At 41.2% G+C, this 18,017-nt stretch overlaps 1 long non-coding RNA gene across 1 annotated transcript in view; it reads right to left on the bottom strand.

Annotated features, from left to right (window-relative positions):
• Positions 1 to 408: 408 nt before the first annotated feature.
• The window catches only part of LOC138753325 (uncharacterized), a 94,776-nt gene continuing 77,167 nt past the window's right edge, over positions 409 to 18,017 (bottom strand). Inside the window, exon 4 of the long non-coding RNA XR_011351105.1 lies at positions 409 to 427. This is a non-coding gene — a long non-coding RNA (uncharacterized lncRNA). The remainder of the gene's footprint in view (positions 428 to 18,017) is intronic.

The raw sequence follows: 18,017 nt of genomic DNA, 5'->3' as shown, positions 1-18,017 counted from the left end.
TTCATTGATTCATACTACACAGAAACACCCATTAACACTAAACCTATTTTAATCTCATGTTAGCTCCCAGCATTCTCAGATACTACACTCTAGGGTCAATAAATAGAGCTACTTACTGATCTTCATAACTTTGGGATACAGCAGGAAATCGGCGCACACAGAAAAAATGTACACAGAATAACTCCACAAAGGCAGTGCTGGGAATGAGGATTGAACCCTGATCACTGGCTCTGTGAGGCAGTGGCTCCACTAGTTGCACTGCTTTGCTGTCTGTGATGAGTGGAGATGGAAATGAATTTGCCTTATTTTGCCATTATTGTGGTCTAATTGTAGCTCTGCGCTGCGGAGCCAGTGGGCAAGTTGAGTCTTGCAGCTTGTTTTCACATTAGGTCATCTTAAGCCCAGAAGAAGAAACATCAATCGGGACCTGACAAGAATCCAATAGCAAAAGATAATCAGCTGTCTTCCAATTTGTGCCACCCCATTCCTAAGGAAATGTAGTCTTAATACATTATTATAGTTACATCAGTTTGCAGAAGAGCATGAAAATATAATCAAAGCACATTTGATGGCCTCGGGCAGTTGCACATCTTCGCTGCTAGCTCCCTGAACAAGCATCAGAACTCAGACTTCTCACAAAGGCTGAGCAGAGTCCAGAAATAATTGCAGAACTAATTTTAAGTCGGAAAAGATAGGCATAAAAAAACATAAAAATTAAAATGTTTTCCCCTAAACCATTAGATGGGGCAAAGGTCTCCATTTAATGAACAATCAAAAATGATTGAGTTCTCCGTCATGCAAGCATTATTCACTAATAATGGCCATTTCCATGACGTTAATTAGAATCCAGCTTCTATTTTACTTTTCGCAGTACAGCTGAAACCCATGCCTGGATGCAATGTTGTGTGGTGAATATTCAAAGTTCTCCAAGAAATAATGAGTCTTGGTTTGGACCAAGAGAAACACAAAAGGGTGCAGATGCTGTGATTGTAGTAAACACACCTAAATGCTGGAGAAACTCAGCTGGTCTTTTTAGCATTCCTATAGGAGTTGTTTCCCTCTATGTAAAATGTATTGTTACCAAATTATGGAAATGTTGGGTATGGCAAGATCTGAAGTTATTTCGAGGCTGTTAATGTAATTGGGGCAGATTACCTGCTGAATAAGGTTGCTGGTTCATGGACCAAATGGTTTCTTTCTTTCTGGACATGGGTACAGCTCACCCTAGGAGGCTGATCCTAGCTGATTGGTCAGACCCCACTCATTGAGCTTCTGATACTAACTGGCCAACGACATTCATGGACATCTGGTAAGGCCCCATCTTATTGCTAAGTGGTTGTCAAAGATGTACCTGGGGCTGAGTGTACATGAATGTCTTTGACACCCATGAATATTCACAAATGACTCAAAACTACTAATACATTTAAAACAACTTAAGATGATTAATAATAATTATTATTTATTTACAACTTTCTCTTTTTTAAAAATATTTTACTTAGCAATTTTTAAAACACAACTGTAAATACATTTCTTTCTATAAAAAGCTTCAAAAGGTATACATATGGTATACAAATTCTACCCCCTCCCTACCCCCCACCCCCAAAAAAAAGAAAAAGAAGAAGCAGAAATAGAAGAAAGAAAAACTGGAGAATGTCAAAAGAATAAACTATTTAACATAGGGTTTTTAATAATATAATGATGCTGGAGGTTACCAAGAGAGAGTCTGTTAAACTATCTAATATTTATTTTGTAAATTATAAGTAATCTTCTTAAGTGAAATACAGCTACAATGTTCGGCATGCCATCCCTCCATCCCTAAATCTTTATCTGATTTCCAATAGCTATACATTCCTAGAAACAGCTAAAGCAATTCGTACAAATTAATTCTGCTACATAGTTAATTTTAATTTAGTTCTTATAGTCATAATGTAACCCAACAAAAATAGCATGGAATCCTGCGGGAACTTAACCCCCGATATTTGTTCCAAAAAATTTCCAACTTCCAACCAGAAGTTTTTAACTTTAGGACACTCCCAAGTAGAATGCATACCACATATAAAACATAAATCTGATAGAATTGGGTTCAATTTTTAAAAAAAATTGAGAAGTTAAGTATAACTGATGTAAAAAAAAATATTGAATCTATCATTAATAACCTTTGTCATATTATCTCTACATAGTTGCATCCAATCTTTTTCATCTATTTGACTATTCAAATCCACTTCCCATCTTAATCTTGGTTTATGCTCTCCTATTTTCAGGTCTTGCTTTTGAAATACATTACAGAGATACATTTATTCACATTACAATTACAAATCAATAATTCCAATTCACTCTGGAAAGGTAATGTCCAACTAGGATCTATCCTATCAGTCAAAAAGCCTTAACTTGATAATAACAGCAAAAAAAGTATTATTTGGCATATTAAATTTATTCATTTGTTCAAAAGTAGTAAACCTTCCAGCTTCAAAACAATCTTCTATCCTCTCAACACCCATTCACATCCAACTCCTCAGAAATTGATTATTCATTGAAAATAGAATGTCCATTTTGACATTAAGGTATTTTTCATGAAATTAAACAGTTCACACCAATTTCATATCAATTTTATTCCATAATTCAATCAAATCTTTCAAAACAGCCGTATCTCTACTTTATTCCAATAATTTTTAATTCCACATAAATAAAATCCTGTAAATTAATTTATTCAATTTTACTAAGTTCTATATTAGCCCAAGAAAGAATCCTATCTAAACTAAACAATGCATTAATGAATCTCAATTGAGCTGCATTATAATATTTTTTAAAATGAGGAAGTTGTAAACCTCCCAATTCAAACTTCCAAGTAAATTTTTCCAAAGAAACTCTTGCCATTTTCCCTTTCCATAAGAACTTTCTAATACTCGTATTCAAGTATTTAAAAAATGTTTGCAGATGTAGCAAGTTGCTACGGCACAGAGTGGAAGAATGACATATACTTGATGCGGTTATAGAAAAGACTGGGCTTATTGCACTCTCTGTCTCTGCTTATATAGGCCCAGTTTCCCATTACTGGGCCCAGTTTTCCTGCTGTTGTCGGCAGAAGTGACATCAGTGGCATTCTGGTCACTGACTGGCCAATGTTCCCACTGCGTGGGTAGTTGGCCGAGGATAAAGCCCATTATCCTGTATGGGCCTTGTGCGATTGCCATATTTGACTGCTATTTTGTGTGTCAGGCTGCCTCCTGGATAACGGGCCACTACTCTAAATTGAAATCGGAATTGACTGGAAAAAATATTGAACTTGAGGGAAAATATTCATCTTGAAACAATTAACTTTACCTGATAAAGTTATAGAGTAATGGTAAATAATTCAATTTATATACATTACTTAAATCATTATCAACTCTAATACCTAAATATTTAATTCCAGTATCTGGCCATCTAAATTGAGTAGCCTTTTTACATTAAGTATAGTTACCCTTAACTAGGGGCAAGATTTCAATTTTATCCCAATTAATCTTAGTGCCTCTACTTCCTCAGGAGTTTGCAGAGGTTTTGTATGCCATTGGAAACTTGGCAAACTTCTACAGATGTGTGGTAGAAAATGTACTAACTGGCTGCGTCACAGCCTGGTATGGGAGCACCAATACTTCGGCGTGGAAAGCCATGCCAATGGTATTGGACACAGCCAGTACTTCACATGCTAAACTCTCCCTACTATCGAGATCATCTGTATGGAACAATGCCATCAGAGAGCAGCAGCAATTGTCAAGTTTCCACATCACCCAGGATATGTTCTGATATTGCTGCTGCCAATAGGAAAGAGGTCTTGGTGCCAAAAGTCTCATGCCACCAGGTTTAGGAACAACAGGTTCGCTACCCTGAACCATCAGTCTCCCAAACAACAGACTCAATCAGAGATTCATTTCAAGACTCTTACTTTATACATTATTTATTACTGAACTTTTTTTCTCTATTGCACCATTAGCTTGTTTACATTTATTTATTTGTTCATATTTCTCTCTTTTGTATCCATATTTTCTTATGAGGACAGTTTTTATTTACCAATAAGTAGAAATTCTACTTGGCCAGCAGGAGAAAAGAATCTCAAGGGTTGTATGTGATGTCATGTATGTGGTCTGACAATAATTTTGAAACAGATCTTTTGTACCATCTGGTCCATGCCATTCATAAACACCAAATTTTATACTGAGTCAACATGAATCCCATTTTTTAATTCTTCTCAAACTCAATTTGTGGGCATGGAATAGTCAATCACTGAAGTATTTACGTCTGTTTCCAGGGATGATCAAACTCTGACCCTATGTCTTTCAATCAATAATCTTTTACCAGAACTAATGGACATTTGGTGAACCTTCTTTGAGTAACCTGGTTACTCAAAGCCTGGTTTTTAATTTTTGCAGTTTTTGTGTTCCATTTTCACTGAGGATTTGTCATGCCCAAAGGCAAAGAATTATTATATTTTGCTTGAATGTTATTTGAACGTGCATTAATAAAAAAATGAGCATCATTACAAATGGTTGTTATGTTGGAATGAAAGTCCCAAGTGCCTCTACTTCCTCAGGAGTTTGCAGAGGTTTGGTATGCCATTGGAAACATAGCAAACTTTTACAGATGTGTTGGAAAATGTACTGAGACACTCATTCACAGCTGGTCTGAAACAGCCATGGTGTAATCTTTCAGACATTCAGCTGAGTCCTTGAGCATCACCCAATTTGCTGATTCGAGGAAATTGTGTAACCGTTCTTCAGCCTCCAGTGATCACCTTCTAGCTGTCCTGACCTCTGGAGCCTCTCTTTTTAGGCTCAGTCTGTATGAAGACAGAAGGAACACAGCCGAGGCAGTAAAGATAAATTGAAGATTTAATGGGCAATATAAGTGTTATATAATGAAAAGGAAAGATACACAGGAAATTAGAGAGCATTCTAAGTTTTGAAAAGGTTCTAAGGGTAAAAAGGGTTCTAAGGGTCTGTTAACCCTTTGATCTCTGGCCATTTTAACGTCTCATAATATATACTCCAGACTGCATTCATGGTAAGAACAGCCATATGAAGCAGCAGATGGTTGGGTATGAAACCAGTCCCAAAAAATGGGGACATGGAGTATATGTGCTTGTTGGTAGTCCATGAAAACAGGGACAGCGTCCAAAGGGTTAATGTGATAGAATATGCTACTTGGGCAGGGAGGCTTGAATTAGAAAGAAAGGCCGGGATGTTTCTCTAAGTGGGTACCTAATAGAAGTTTATAAAATCACGGGGAATGGAGATAAAGTATATACTGTAGTCAGTAGTCAGAGTCTTTTACCCAGATGGGGGGGGGGGGGGGTGGGGGGGTGGGGAGGGATGGGTGGGAGGAGGGGAAATCTAAAAACTAGAGGGCATAGATGTAACATGAGAGGGCAAAGATTTAAAAGGGGCCTGAGATTGTCAAAGGTGATCAGGAAAGTTTTCTAAATCAATATATAGAGGTACCAATGAGAGAGGATACAGTAATTGACAAGTCAGGTTTCAGAAGTATGTGCAGGTGACCATTTTGGGTCCAGTCACTAGAATGTCATTAGTTTCAAGTTAATTATGGATAAGGATATGTCTGGTCCTCGAGTTGAGAATCTAAATTGGAGAAGGGCCAATTTTGTGGAAATAAAAAAGGATTGAGGAAGAGTGGATTGGGATAAGTTGTTTTCTGGCAAGGATGTGTTCAGTAAGTGGAAGGCCTTCAGAGGCAAAATTTGGAGAGTGTAGAGTTTGCAGGTTCCTGTTAGGGTTAAGACAAAGTTAATAAGCATAGGGAACCTTGGTTTTAAAGGGATATTGGCAATCTGGTTAAGATGAAGCGAGAGGTGTATAGCAGGTGTAGGCATCAAGGAACAAATGAGGTACTTGAAGAGTGTAGAAAATGTAAGAAAATACTTAAGAAGGAAATCAGGAAGGCAAAAAGAAGACATGAGGTTGCTTTGGCAGATAATGTGTAGATAAACCCAAAGGGTTTCTACAAGTATGTTAAGAATAAAAGGATAGTAAGGGACAAAATTGATCCTCTAGAACAGGAGTGTAAAACTCAAATTCACGGAGGGCCAAAATTAAAAACTTGGACTAAGTCGTGGGCCGAACTAAATATTTATTGAAAATTTTCAACAACATCTGCATGTTTTCTCTTCTTTCAGCATATGTAATGTTAAACTTTTTCTTATTAAAATAAATGTTTAATAATAGTTTTGGATAAACTCTTTCATTGTCATTGTCATTGGCCCATTTCCTTTGGAGCTCTGAAACCGTGCACATGACGAGTCAATGAGGGATGATTAAAGCAGTGGTCTTCAAACTTTTTCTTTCCACCCACAGACCACCTTAAGCAATCCCTTACTAATCACAGAGCACCAATGGCACAGGGACGCGAGTGGAAAGAAAAAGGTTGAGAACTGTTGTATTGTGGTAACTCCACATCTGATTAGGTTCATTGTTAGACAAGTGGTCAGAGAAGGACCCCCCACCCCACCCCAAGGAAGGCTTAAATCACAGGAACAAAATAAGCTTCCATCTCACTGCTCCCAATCTTACACACAGTCCTGATGTGGAATGTGGGGTCGCAGCTCCACGTTCACCTGAGTTCAGGTGCTGTCTGTGTGGAGTTTGTACGCTCTCCCCTTGTCTTGGACCAACAGGTCGGTCACCTGACGAAGGCACCCGAACCCCCCGTTGAAACGCCGGCGTCCAGGGCGGTGGAGGAATTGGCTGAGAAGAGTGCGTTGCTCCCACCCCCCTCCCATGGTTGGAGAGGGATTAAACTGCGATCTCACGGCGCTGGGCTCGTCTCCAACAAAAGGAGCGGGAGGCAGGGTCCGCCGCACACGGAGCGAGGGGGAAGGCATCGCCAACGAGACATTCGGTCCGGCGTTGCCGCTGAAGCGCAGACCCAGCGAGGATGGTCCCCAACTCCAGCCGCGTCTGTGTGTCCGGGCCGGGCGGGCTGAGTGCGGCGCTCCGATTCCCGGGATTCGGGACTCTGAGATCCCTCCACACTTCCGGCGTCTTCATTTTCACCTTCAGTGTGCATGCGCTATACTGGCGCGGCGGCCAGTGGGCCAACTCTAATATATATTTAATATGATCTTGCGGGCCAAATATAATTATATCGCAGGCCAAATTTGGCCCGCGGGCCAAATATAATTATATCGCAGGCCAAATTTGGCCCGCGGGCCAGAGTTTGACATGTGTGCCCTAGAAGATCAGAGTAGTCATCTGTGTGTAGAGCCTCACAAGATTGGGGAGATGTTAAACAGTTTTTTTAACATCAGTATTTACTTAGAGTATAAAGAAGAAGGGAAACAAGCAGTAATGGGGTGGAACTTGTAGAGATTAAAGAGGAGGAGGTGCTTGGTGCCTTTCAGCGAATAAAGGTAGATAAATCTCCTGGGCATCCCTCTTGGACCTTGAGGGAGGCCAGTGTAGAAATTGCAGGGGCCCTGGCAGATATATATAAAATGTCCTTAGCCATAGGTGAGGTGTTGGAGGATTGTTGTTCCATTGTTTAAAAAAAGACTCCAAAAGTAAACCAGGATATTACAGGCCGGTGAGCCTGACATTAGTAGTGGGTAAATTATTGGACAGTGTCTGAGAGATCGGATATGCAAGTATAAGGATAGTCAACTTTGTTTTCTGTGTGGTAGGCTGTGTTTAACAAATCTTAACGAGTTTTTCGAGGAGTTTACCAAGGTTGGTTCAAAAGGTTCAGATGCTAGGTATCCATGGAGAGGTTGTAAACTGCACTTGAAATTGGTTGAATGGGAGAAGTCAGAGAGTGGTAGTGGATGATTTCTTCTCAGTCTGGAAACCTGTGATTAATGGTGTGCCTCAGGGATCAGTTTGCTGATGAGCCTAAGATTGGGGGCGTTTTGGACAGCGAGGAAAGCTTTCATAGCTTGTAGAGGGATTGGGCCAACTGGAAAAATGGGACAGAAAATGACAGGTGAAAGTTAACGCAGACAAGTGTGAGGTGTTGCATTTTGGAAAGACAGACCAAGGTAGGACATACACAGTAAATGGTATGGCACTGAGAAGTGCGGAAAAACAAAGGAATCTGGGAATACAGATACATAATTCCCTGAAAGTGGCATCACAGGTAGACAGGGTTGTACAGAAAGCTTTTGGCATCTTGGCCTTCATAAATCAAAGTATTGAGTACAGGAGTTGGGATGTTATGGTGAGGTTGTATAAGATGTTGGTGAGGCCAAATTTGGAGTATTGTGTGCAGTTCTGGTCACCAAGCTACAGGAAGGATATCAGTAAGATCGATAGAGTGCAGAGAAGATTAATTAGGCTGTTGCCGAGTCTTCAGGAGTTGAGTTACGGGGCAAGATTAAATAGGTTAGGACATTATTCCTTGGAGCGTAAAAGAATGAGGGGTGATTTGATAGAGGTTTACAAAATTATGAGGGATATAGACAGAGTAAATGGGAGTAGGATAGGAGGGATAAATATAAAAGGATATGGCTTTAGGGTGAAAGGGGGAACTTCTTCACTCAGAAAGTAGTTGGAGCGTGGAATGAGCTGCCATCTAATGTGGTAAATGTGGGTTCACTCTTAAATTTTAATAATAAATTGGATAGATACATGGATGGGAGAGGTCTGGAGAGTTATGGAATGGGTGCATGTCAGTGAGACTAGCAGAATGATGTTTCAGCACAAACTAGAAGGGCTGAATGGCCTGCTTTATTTGCTGCAGTTTTCTATGGTTCTTTGGAGAGGCACATTCTTCACATATGGGATGAAGAAGTGGTGGAACCAGGGACAATTGAAATCTTCAAAAGGCATTTAAACTGTTACATGGATCGGGAAGGTTGAGATGGAAATGGGCCAATGTTAGCATGGACAAGTTGAGGCAAATGGCCTGTTTCCATGCTGATAAATTTATGACTCAATGACGGGCATCAAAATGTCATCCAGTCCTCCTCCTTTGATTGTGATTTTTGGCTGGAAGTCGGTTAAGGGCTTGGGACAAACCAAGATCTATCAGTGACATGCACTGCAGGGAGCTTGGCACTTGAGGTCAGGAGGAGAGAAATTGAGGAGCAATGATACATTTGAGGGTAGAAGGGGAAGTTCAAGGAGCATGGGCACATGCGATTACTTAGAAACATAGAAACATAGAAACATAGAAGATAGGAGCAGGAGTAGGTCATTCGACCCTTCGAGCCTGCTCCGCCATTCAACGAGATCATGGCTGATCTTAAAGTTCAGTACCCCATCCCCGCCTTCTCTCCGTAACCTTTAATACCATTATACTGAAGAAATAGATCTAATTCCCTCTTAAATATGTTTAATGAACCTGCCTCCACTGCCCTCTGTGGCAATGACTTTACCCTCTGGGTAAAGAAATTCCTCCTCGTCTTGGTCCTAAATGGTTTGCCTATTATCCTCAAACCATGGCCCCGGGTTCTGGATTTTCCCATCCTTGGAAACATCCCATCTGCATCCATTCTGTCCAGTCCTGCCAGAATTTTATACGTCTCTATGAGATCCCCTCTCAATCTTCTAAACTCCAGCGAGTACAATCCCAATTTGCGCAATCTTTCCTCATAAGTCATTCCTGCCATTCCAGGTATCAGCCTGGTGAATCGCCTCTGCACTCCCTCCATTGCAAGAACATCCTTCCTTAGATAAGGTGACCAAAACTGCACACAATACTCCAGGTGGGGTCTCACCAAGGCCCTGTACAGCTGCAGTAAGGTATCCTTGTTCCTATACTCAAACCCTCTTGATATGAAGGCCAACATACCATTTGCCTTTTTAACCGCCTCCTGTACCTGCATGCTCGCCTTCAGAGACTGATGTACAAGTACCCCTAGGTCTCTCTGCACTTCCCCATCTCTTAATCTATTGCCATTCAAATATTAATCTGCCCTCTGGTTTGTATTACGAAAGTGGATAACCTCACATTTATCCACATTGTAGTGCATTTGCCATGTATCTGCCCAGGCCCTCAATTTATCCAAATCACACTGGAGCTTCCTGACTCCCCTCTTCCGTGCACACAACCCCCCCTAGCTTAGTGTCATCTGCAAATTTGGAGATATTACATCCAATCCCCTCATGCAGATCATTAATGTAAATTGTGAAGAGCTGGGGTCCCAGTACAGATCCCTGTGGAACCCCACTGGTCACCGCCTGCCACTCAGAAAACGAGCCATTTATCCCAACTCTCTGTCTTTTACCTGCCAGCCAGTTCTCAATCCACATCAATACTTTGCCCCCAATCCCATGAGCCTTGATTTTGGAAGCCAGTTGTTTATGCGGGACCTTATCGAAGGCCTTTTGGAAGTCCAGGTACACCACATCCACTGGCTCTCCCCCATCTATTTTACCTGTCACCATCTCAAAGAATTCCAATAGATTTGTCAAGCACGATTTACCTTTTGTAAATCCATGTTGACTCTGTCCGATCCCTTCTCTGCTAGTCATATGCTCCGCTATTACATCCTTAATAATGGATTCCATCATTTTGCCCACTACTGATGTAAGGCTCACTGGCCGATAATTCCCCGCTTTTTCTCCACCCCCCTTTTTAAATAGTGGGGTAACATTAGCTACCCTCCAATCCATGGGTACTGATCCTGAGTCTATCGAGTTCTGGAAAATAATTCTTAAAGCATCTGCTATCTGAATGGCCACTTCCTTAAGTACCCTAGGATGTAGATTATCAGGCCCTTGGGATTTATCGGCCTTCAATCCCATCAATTTCCCCAAGACCATGTCCTTAGAGATACTGATTTCTTTCAGTTCCTCCCTTCCATTAGTCTCTATGTTTCCCAACATCCTTGGGAGGTTATTTGTATCCTCTCTTGTAAAAACAGAATTAAAGTAAGAATAGTTGGAGAGTACTGAGGAATGGGGAAATTCTGGTCATGAAGGGCAAATTTGGTAGCAGAGACACTTTACCAGGAAGGGGAAATTCAAGGACATGTTCAAAGTCAGTCATGAGAATTGGGTGGAATTTTAGGGAGCAGGATACACTCAAGACTGGAAGGGGAGGATACTGAAGATTAGGAACTACATGAAGTTAGGAGAGAGGGCTGGGGTTAGGATAAGCAGGTGAAGGGAGAAGTTGCAAAGCAGTGAGATTTAGCCAAGGGACTGGCTCTATGTAGGAAAGGTGATGGAGCTTTAGATTGGGGATTAGTACATCTGGATATGGAGATCTGGCACACATGGAAAAGCATTGTACTTTCCCGTAGGCTTCCCAGATGTGTTCTCGGAAGTACCCAGTGACGGGCATCAAAACCAAGTTTGTCCATGTTTTCCACAATGCTTCCAAAAAAAATGTATGGGGAATGATATCTCCTCACAGATGCTCAATTCTCAAATTGCACCAAGTGACTCATGATAGGAAGTACCATGTTGAATTTTATGAATTCTGGGTCTTGACCTAAAATTGTTCGGTGAAATAATTTATTCCAATGTTAAGTCAATTATCAATTGCACCTTGTCAAAAACCGCAGTGCTGAGCAATCTAATATTTAAACACGGTTCCTCTAGTTTGAGAGTAGAAGTTCATCAATCTAAAATTGTCAGTGAGATAATGACAAGAAGGTTATTTGATCTCGGCGAGCACATAGTTGTTTTCCTGCATTTTGGTTCAAGACTCTTTGGTTAACATTGACTAGCGCTCTTGTTTCTAATCCCTAACGAATGATACCTGTCAGAGCACCCACGTGCCTGTGCTGAACATTGTGGCTCAATGAAATACCTGCATTGGTTACAGAACTTTCTGGTGAACACTGCTGGGCATCGTAAAATTACTGATCACGTGAGATATTACTGTAAATCTGTACCCTAACAAAAATCATGAAATGAGGTGAGATTGAGAGAGAGCATATGGAAAATAAACCACATGAAATATGTACTAGCTCTTACCCATTACTATGTAACAATTTACACACACTAGGTTACAAAAGTAATAATCCATTATGTATTTACTGCACAAGGTCACAGTAATGAATTGAAGATAATGGTGGCAGGATATGATGAAACACGGGGTTCCAAACATGATTAGATTAATGGGAGGAAAATAATGAAAATAATTGTAGCAAGCCAAGGGATGACGTCCTGTTAAGCTATGTGGTTGTGAATGATTGGGTGCAGATATGTCATTAATATCTTTCTTTCTTTGGCTTGGCTTCGCTGATGAAGATTTATGGAGGGGTAATGTCCATGTCAGCTGCAGATTCGTTTGTGGCTGACAAGTCCGATGCGGGACAGGCAGATACGGTTGCAACGGTTGCAAGGGAAAATTGGTTGGTTGGGGTTGGGTGTTGGGTTTTTCCACCTTTGTCTTTTGTCAGTGAGGTGGGCTCTGCCGTCTTCTTCAAAGGAGGTTGCTGCCCGCCGAACTGTGAGGCGCCAAGATGCACGGTTTGAGGCGATATCAGCCCACTGGCGGTGGTCAATGTGGCAGGCACCAAGAGATTTCTTTAGGCAGTCCTTGTACCTCTTCTTTGGTGCACCTCTGTCTCGGTGGCCAGTGGAGAGCTCGCCATATAACACGATCTTGGGAAGGCGATGGTCCTCCATTCTGGAGACATGACCTACCCAGCGCAGTTTGATCTTCAGCAGCGTGGATTTGATGCTGTCGGCCTCTGCCATCTCGAGTACTTCGATGTTGGTGATGAAGTCGCTCCAATGAATGTTGAGGATGGAGCGGAGACAACGCTGGTGGAAGCGTTCTAGGAGCCGTAGGTGATGCTGGTAGAGGACCCATGATTCTGAGCTGAACAGGAGTGTGGGTATGACAACGGCTCTGTATCCGTTAATCTTTGTGAGAGGAAACTTCCAGGCAAACCTCAAAGTAAAGCTCGAGGATGCAATCTGCCTCATGGACTCATCCCCTGAAACCCTCTGGGATCAGCTGAAGACTGCCATACTGCAATCCACTGAAGAGATACTGGGCTTCTCCTCCAGGAAAAACAAGGACTGGTTCGACGAAAACAACTAGGAAATCCAGGAGCTGCTGGCAAAGAAGCGAGCTGCCCACCAGGCTCACCTTGCAAAGCCGTCCTGGCCAGAGAAGAAACGAGCCTTCCGTCGCGCATGCAGCCATCTTCAGCGCAAACTCCGGGAGATCCAAAATGAGTGGTGGACTAGCCTCGCCAAACGAACCCAGCTCAGCGCGGACATTGGCGACTTCATGGGTTTTTACGAGGCTCTAAAGGCTATGTACGGCCCCTCACCCCAAGTCCAAAGCCCGCTGTGCAGCTCAGACGGCAAAGTCCTCCTCAGTGATTAATATAGTATAATATATAAAAAAATTCTGTGTTCGGCAGACAGTCAAGTGACTGGTTCTTTTGATTGTCTCAGCCTTTGTTTGCAAATAAAGGTTTAAACTTCTTGAAGATTTCTCCGCATTGCCTGACTATATTTAGACTTCATAAACCATGACAAAGACATAAAAAACAAGCAAAAACAAATTTAATTGTTTCACGCTAATTCGTTAGCAAGAATAAATAGTGAATCTGAGAGAAAAAAATCACTTCATTACTGGTAAACAATAGGGAAGAAAGGATTGAAAATATATTATCTAGAAATCAATGTTACAGCTTTCTGTTGGCCTCAGTATGTTTGTTTGTAACCAACCAGGAGGCATTGACCTTCTTCCCAACTCAGAAGCCCTATTCTGTGTAGCTATTTATAGAAGACTTAAATAATGCACTTCCTCAGTAAGGCTGCCTGACTTGGACAAGCATTACAAACGTGAGGCAGATTAATTTTATGCTATATTTAGGATAGGTTGCAATATGGTTGTTTACACCAGCGAACTGAAGTGATATTGTCATAATTCATTGCATCAAGCTGAATTTTAGTCAAGACATTTTGGGATGTTCAGAGTATTACTGCAATATGAATGCAGTGAGCATCAGGCCATTGTTCACCTTTTCAACATTTTTGGTAATTCCAAAGATTGTTAAATAGGACAATAAGAAAATGTTGCAAGTGTGAAAAATTAGAGCTGTTCTTGCTTTAACTGAGGGATTATTAAAACTTTTACATTCTGCAATCGGGTACTAAAAATCTGTGCCAACCAGCCAGCTGGAGTGTTCATGGATATTTTCAGTCTCTCGTCGCTGCAGTCAGAGGTCCCCACTTACTTCAAAAGAGGACAATGCCCAAGAAGTACAGAGAGAGCTGGCTCAATGATTATTGCCCAGTTAGGACTCACATCTACTGTGATGACATGCTTTGAGAGGTTGGTCATGGCCAGAATCAACTTGTGCCTCATTAAAGGTCTGGACCCACTGCAATTCGCCTACCATTACATTCACTCTACAGCAGATGCAATCTCACTGGCTCTCCACTCAGGCCTGGATCACCTGGATGACAGCAACATGTATATCAGGCTTCTTTTCATTGAATACAGCTCGGCCTTCAACACCATCATACCTCCAGTACCAGTCAGCAAGCTTCAAAACCTGGGCCTCTCCACCTCCCTTTGCAACTGGATCCTTGACTATCACATCAGACGAATTGTTACAGTCAGTACGAATTGGAAACATCATCTCCTCCTCGCTGACAATCAGCACAGGCACACCTCAAGGATGCATGCTTGGCCTACTACTCTCTCGATAATGATGACTGTGTGACTAAGCACAATTCAAATACCATCTAAAAATTTGCCAATGACACCAACTATCATTTGGCAGAATCACAGATGGCAAAAAGGAAATTCACAGGAGTGAGATAGTTCAGCTGGTTGAGTCGTGTCACAACAACATCCTTGCACTCAACATTAGCAAAGCTAAGGAGCTGATTGTGTACTTCAAGATAGGAAATCAGGAGAACAGAATCCAGTCCTCATCAGTAGAAAGGGTAAGAACTTCAAATTTATGGGTGTCAACACCCTTGAAGATCTATCCTGGGTGTCATTGCAACCACAAAGAAGGTGTACAAGTAGCTCTACTTTGTGAGGAGTTACCAAAGACCTATGTAAATTTTGGCAGATGTAAAGTGGAGACCATTCTGACTGTTTGCATCACTGTCTGGTCTGGAGGTTCCAATGCACAGGACAGGAAAGGACTACAGAGAATTGCGAACTGGGCCAGCACCATCATGGGCACCAGCCTTCACTCCATTAAGGACCCCTACAAGAGGTGGGGTCTCAAGAAAGCGACCTCTACCTTGAAGGGCCCTCACTACCCGGGCCATGCCTTCTTGACACTGCTCCCATCAGGAAGGAGATACAGGAACCTAAAGATGAACATCCAATGGGACAGCAATGGCTTTTCCCCCTTCGTCATCAGATTTGTGAAAGGACAATGAAACCAGAGACACTCCCACACTTTCTCTTATTTTGTACTAATTTATTTATTCAAGTACTTATAAACATCTGGATAGACAGGGTCTGATCAGGAGCACTCAACATGGATTTGTGGGAGGAAGGTCATGTTTGACCAATCTGATTGAATTTTTTGAAGAGGTGACTAGGAATGTGGATGAGGGTAGCGTGGTGGATGTTGTCTATATGGACTTCAGTAAGGCCTTCGATAAGGTACCACATGGAAGGTTAGTTAGGAAGGTGCAGTCTTTAGGTATAAATTTTGAGATAGTCAAATGGATTGAACATTGGCTGAAAGGGAGAGGCCAGAGAGTGGTAGTGGATAATTGTCTGTCAGGTTGGAGGCCGGTGACCAGTGGTGTGCCTCAAGGATCTGTATTGGGCCCATTGTTGTTCGTTATATACATTAATGATCTAGATGATGGGGTGGTGAATTGGATTAGTAAATATGCAGATGATACTAAGATAGATGGAATAGTGGATAATGAAGAAGGTTTACAAGGATTGCAGAGGGATTTGGGCTGCTTAGAAAAGTGGGCTGAAAAATGGCAGATGGAATTTAATGCTGATAAGTGTGAGGTGCTTCATTTTGGTAAGAAGAATCAGAATAGGACATACGTGGTAAATGGGTGAGCATTGATGAATACAGAAGAGCAGAAAGATTTAGGAGTAACGGTACATCGTTCCCTGAAGGTAGAAACTCACGTGAATAAGATGGTGAAGAAGGCTTTTAGTATGCTGGCCTTTATCAATCATTGCATGGAATATAGGAGTTGGGAGGTGATGTTGAGATTGTATAAGACGTTGGTGCGGCCTAATTTGGAGTTCTGTGTGCAGTTCTGGTCGCCTAATTATAGGAAGGATATAAACAGAGTGGAGAGAGTGCAGAGAAGGTTTACCAGAATGTTACCTGGGTTTAAGCATCTAGAGTATAGGGAGAGATTGGACAGATTAGGTCTTTATTCTTTGGAGCGTAGAAGGTTGAGAGGGGATTTGATAGAAGTATTTAAGATTATGAAAGGGATAGACAGAGTGGATGTGGATAGACTATTTCCGTTAAGAGGAGGAAAGATTAAAACAAGAGGACATGAGTTAAGAATTAAGGGGGAGAGGTTTAGAGGTAACATGAGGGGGAACTTCTTTACTCAGAGAGTGGTAGCCGTGTGGAATGAGCTTCCGGGAGAAATAGTGGTGGCGGAGTCAATTGTATTATTTAAGAAAAGGTTGGACAGGTATATGGATGAGAAGAAGATGGAGGGTTATGGGCATTGTGCAGGGAGGTGGAACTAGAAAGGGGTGTTTGGTTCGGTGTGGACTAGAAGGGCCTAATGGCCTGTTTCCGTGCTGCTGTAATTGTTATGTTATGTTATGTTATGTAATATCAGTGATAGCAATTTTGCACCTGTAACTCTGCTGGAAGACACCACATTATGTGCATGACATGACAAATAGGTTCTGTGAGTAATTAATGAAAATTCCAGACACAAAGCAGAGATCCACAAATGTCAACAGTGGAAGTTGTACCGCTTTAAAATGCTGAGGTTTCTTCCTGTGTATTAAACAGTGTTGTGGAGCACCTTCATCACTTGGCAGGAGTGTCAATTTATCCACACTTTTTCCAAGACAGGCAAGTATTGGCATTAAAGTTAATCTTGAGTAAAATATATATATTTTTTATAAATGGCTGGCCCCAAAGCTGTTGGAGATCAAATAACGTGGAATGAAATTTACTGCGTAGTTGATTGCAGGTGATTTTTACACTCTATAAGGAATTTAAAAAGTCTTTACCACTTCTAAATGATATTTATATTACCTAAACCATTAAATTCTTAACGGATAAACATAAATGTTTAACGTGACCTTTCCAAAGATTTTGTACATACAGGTGTATGGTATTTTTGTAAACAAAAACAAAAACCGTCCTTTAGATGAAATCAGAATGCTCCACAGTAAGTGCACCAGTCGTGGAGGGAATCTACCACCCTGTACTGTTACAATCAACCTGAAAGCAGGCAGCCATTTAATAACACGACACAGAAAATGCAAATTGGATGCCATCATAAATTATAAAGTGCCTTGTGGGAATGAAGAATTGGGCATAATCTGAAGTAAATGCAACTTTTATTCACTGCCACAGCAGGGGATGTTAGAAACATCAGGAACAGTTTTATTAATTTATGATTAATGTGAGATAGCCAACCTATATATTTGAACTCTGTACAATCTAGACTTGCTTTTTTTTTCAGTTAGCAGTAATGCCATATTCAGTCAAAATACATTTGCACTAAATTGTTTTAGTTTCTTCTAATTTGATCCTGTAAACATACACAATTTGTTAAATTTTTAAAAGGACTTTGTTTTATAAATAAATAATTCAAATTTTTTTGCTATCAATAAATGAAAAACATCAATCAAAGGTTTCAATCATCTTCACATTGGTGTGCTATCTGGTCTATTAGATGAGGCACAATATGTGATACATGCTGAGTTCAGGGGTTACAGTGAGGGGATGGCGCGAGAATAGGAGAGATGGATTCATGGGAGAGATTGAATTTGAGCAGGTTTGGGTTGGCTGGAGAGAATATCCAAGATTCTGGACCTATTGGAAAATACACGTTTGCAGATTTTCAGTTAGGTCAGTCGTCGTGTTTGCCAAATTTGGACACCCTTCATTTGCTTAGCCACATATGAAC

This window comes from Narcine bancroftii, chromosome 2, assembly GCF_036971445.1.
Source record: "Narcine bancroftii isolate sNarBan1 chromosome 2, sNarBan1.hap1, whole genome shotgun sequence".
Classification (NCBI taxonomy): domain Eukaryota; kingdom Metazoa; phylum Chordata; class Chondrichthyes; order Torpediniformes; family Narcinidae; genus Narcine; species Narcine bancroftii.
This window is presented reverse-complemented; position numbering and strand designations above follow the sequence as displayed.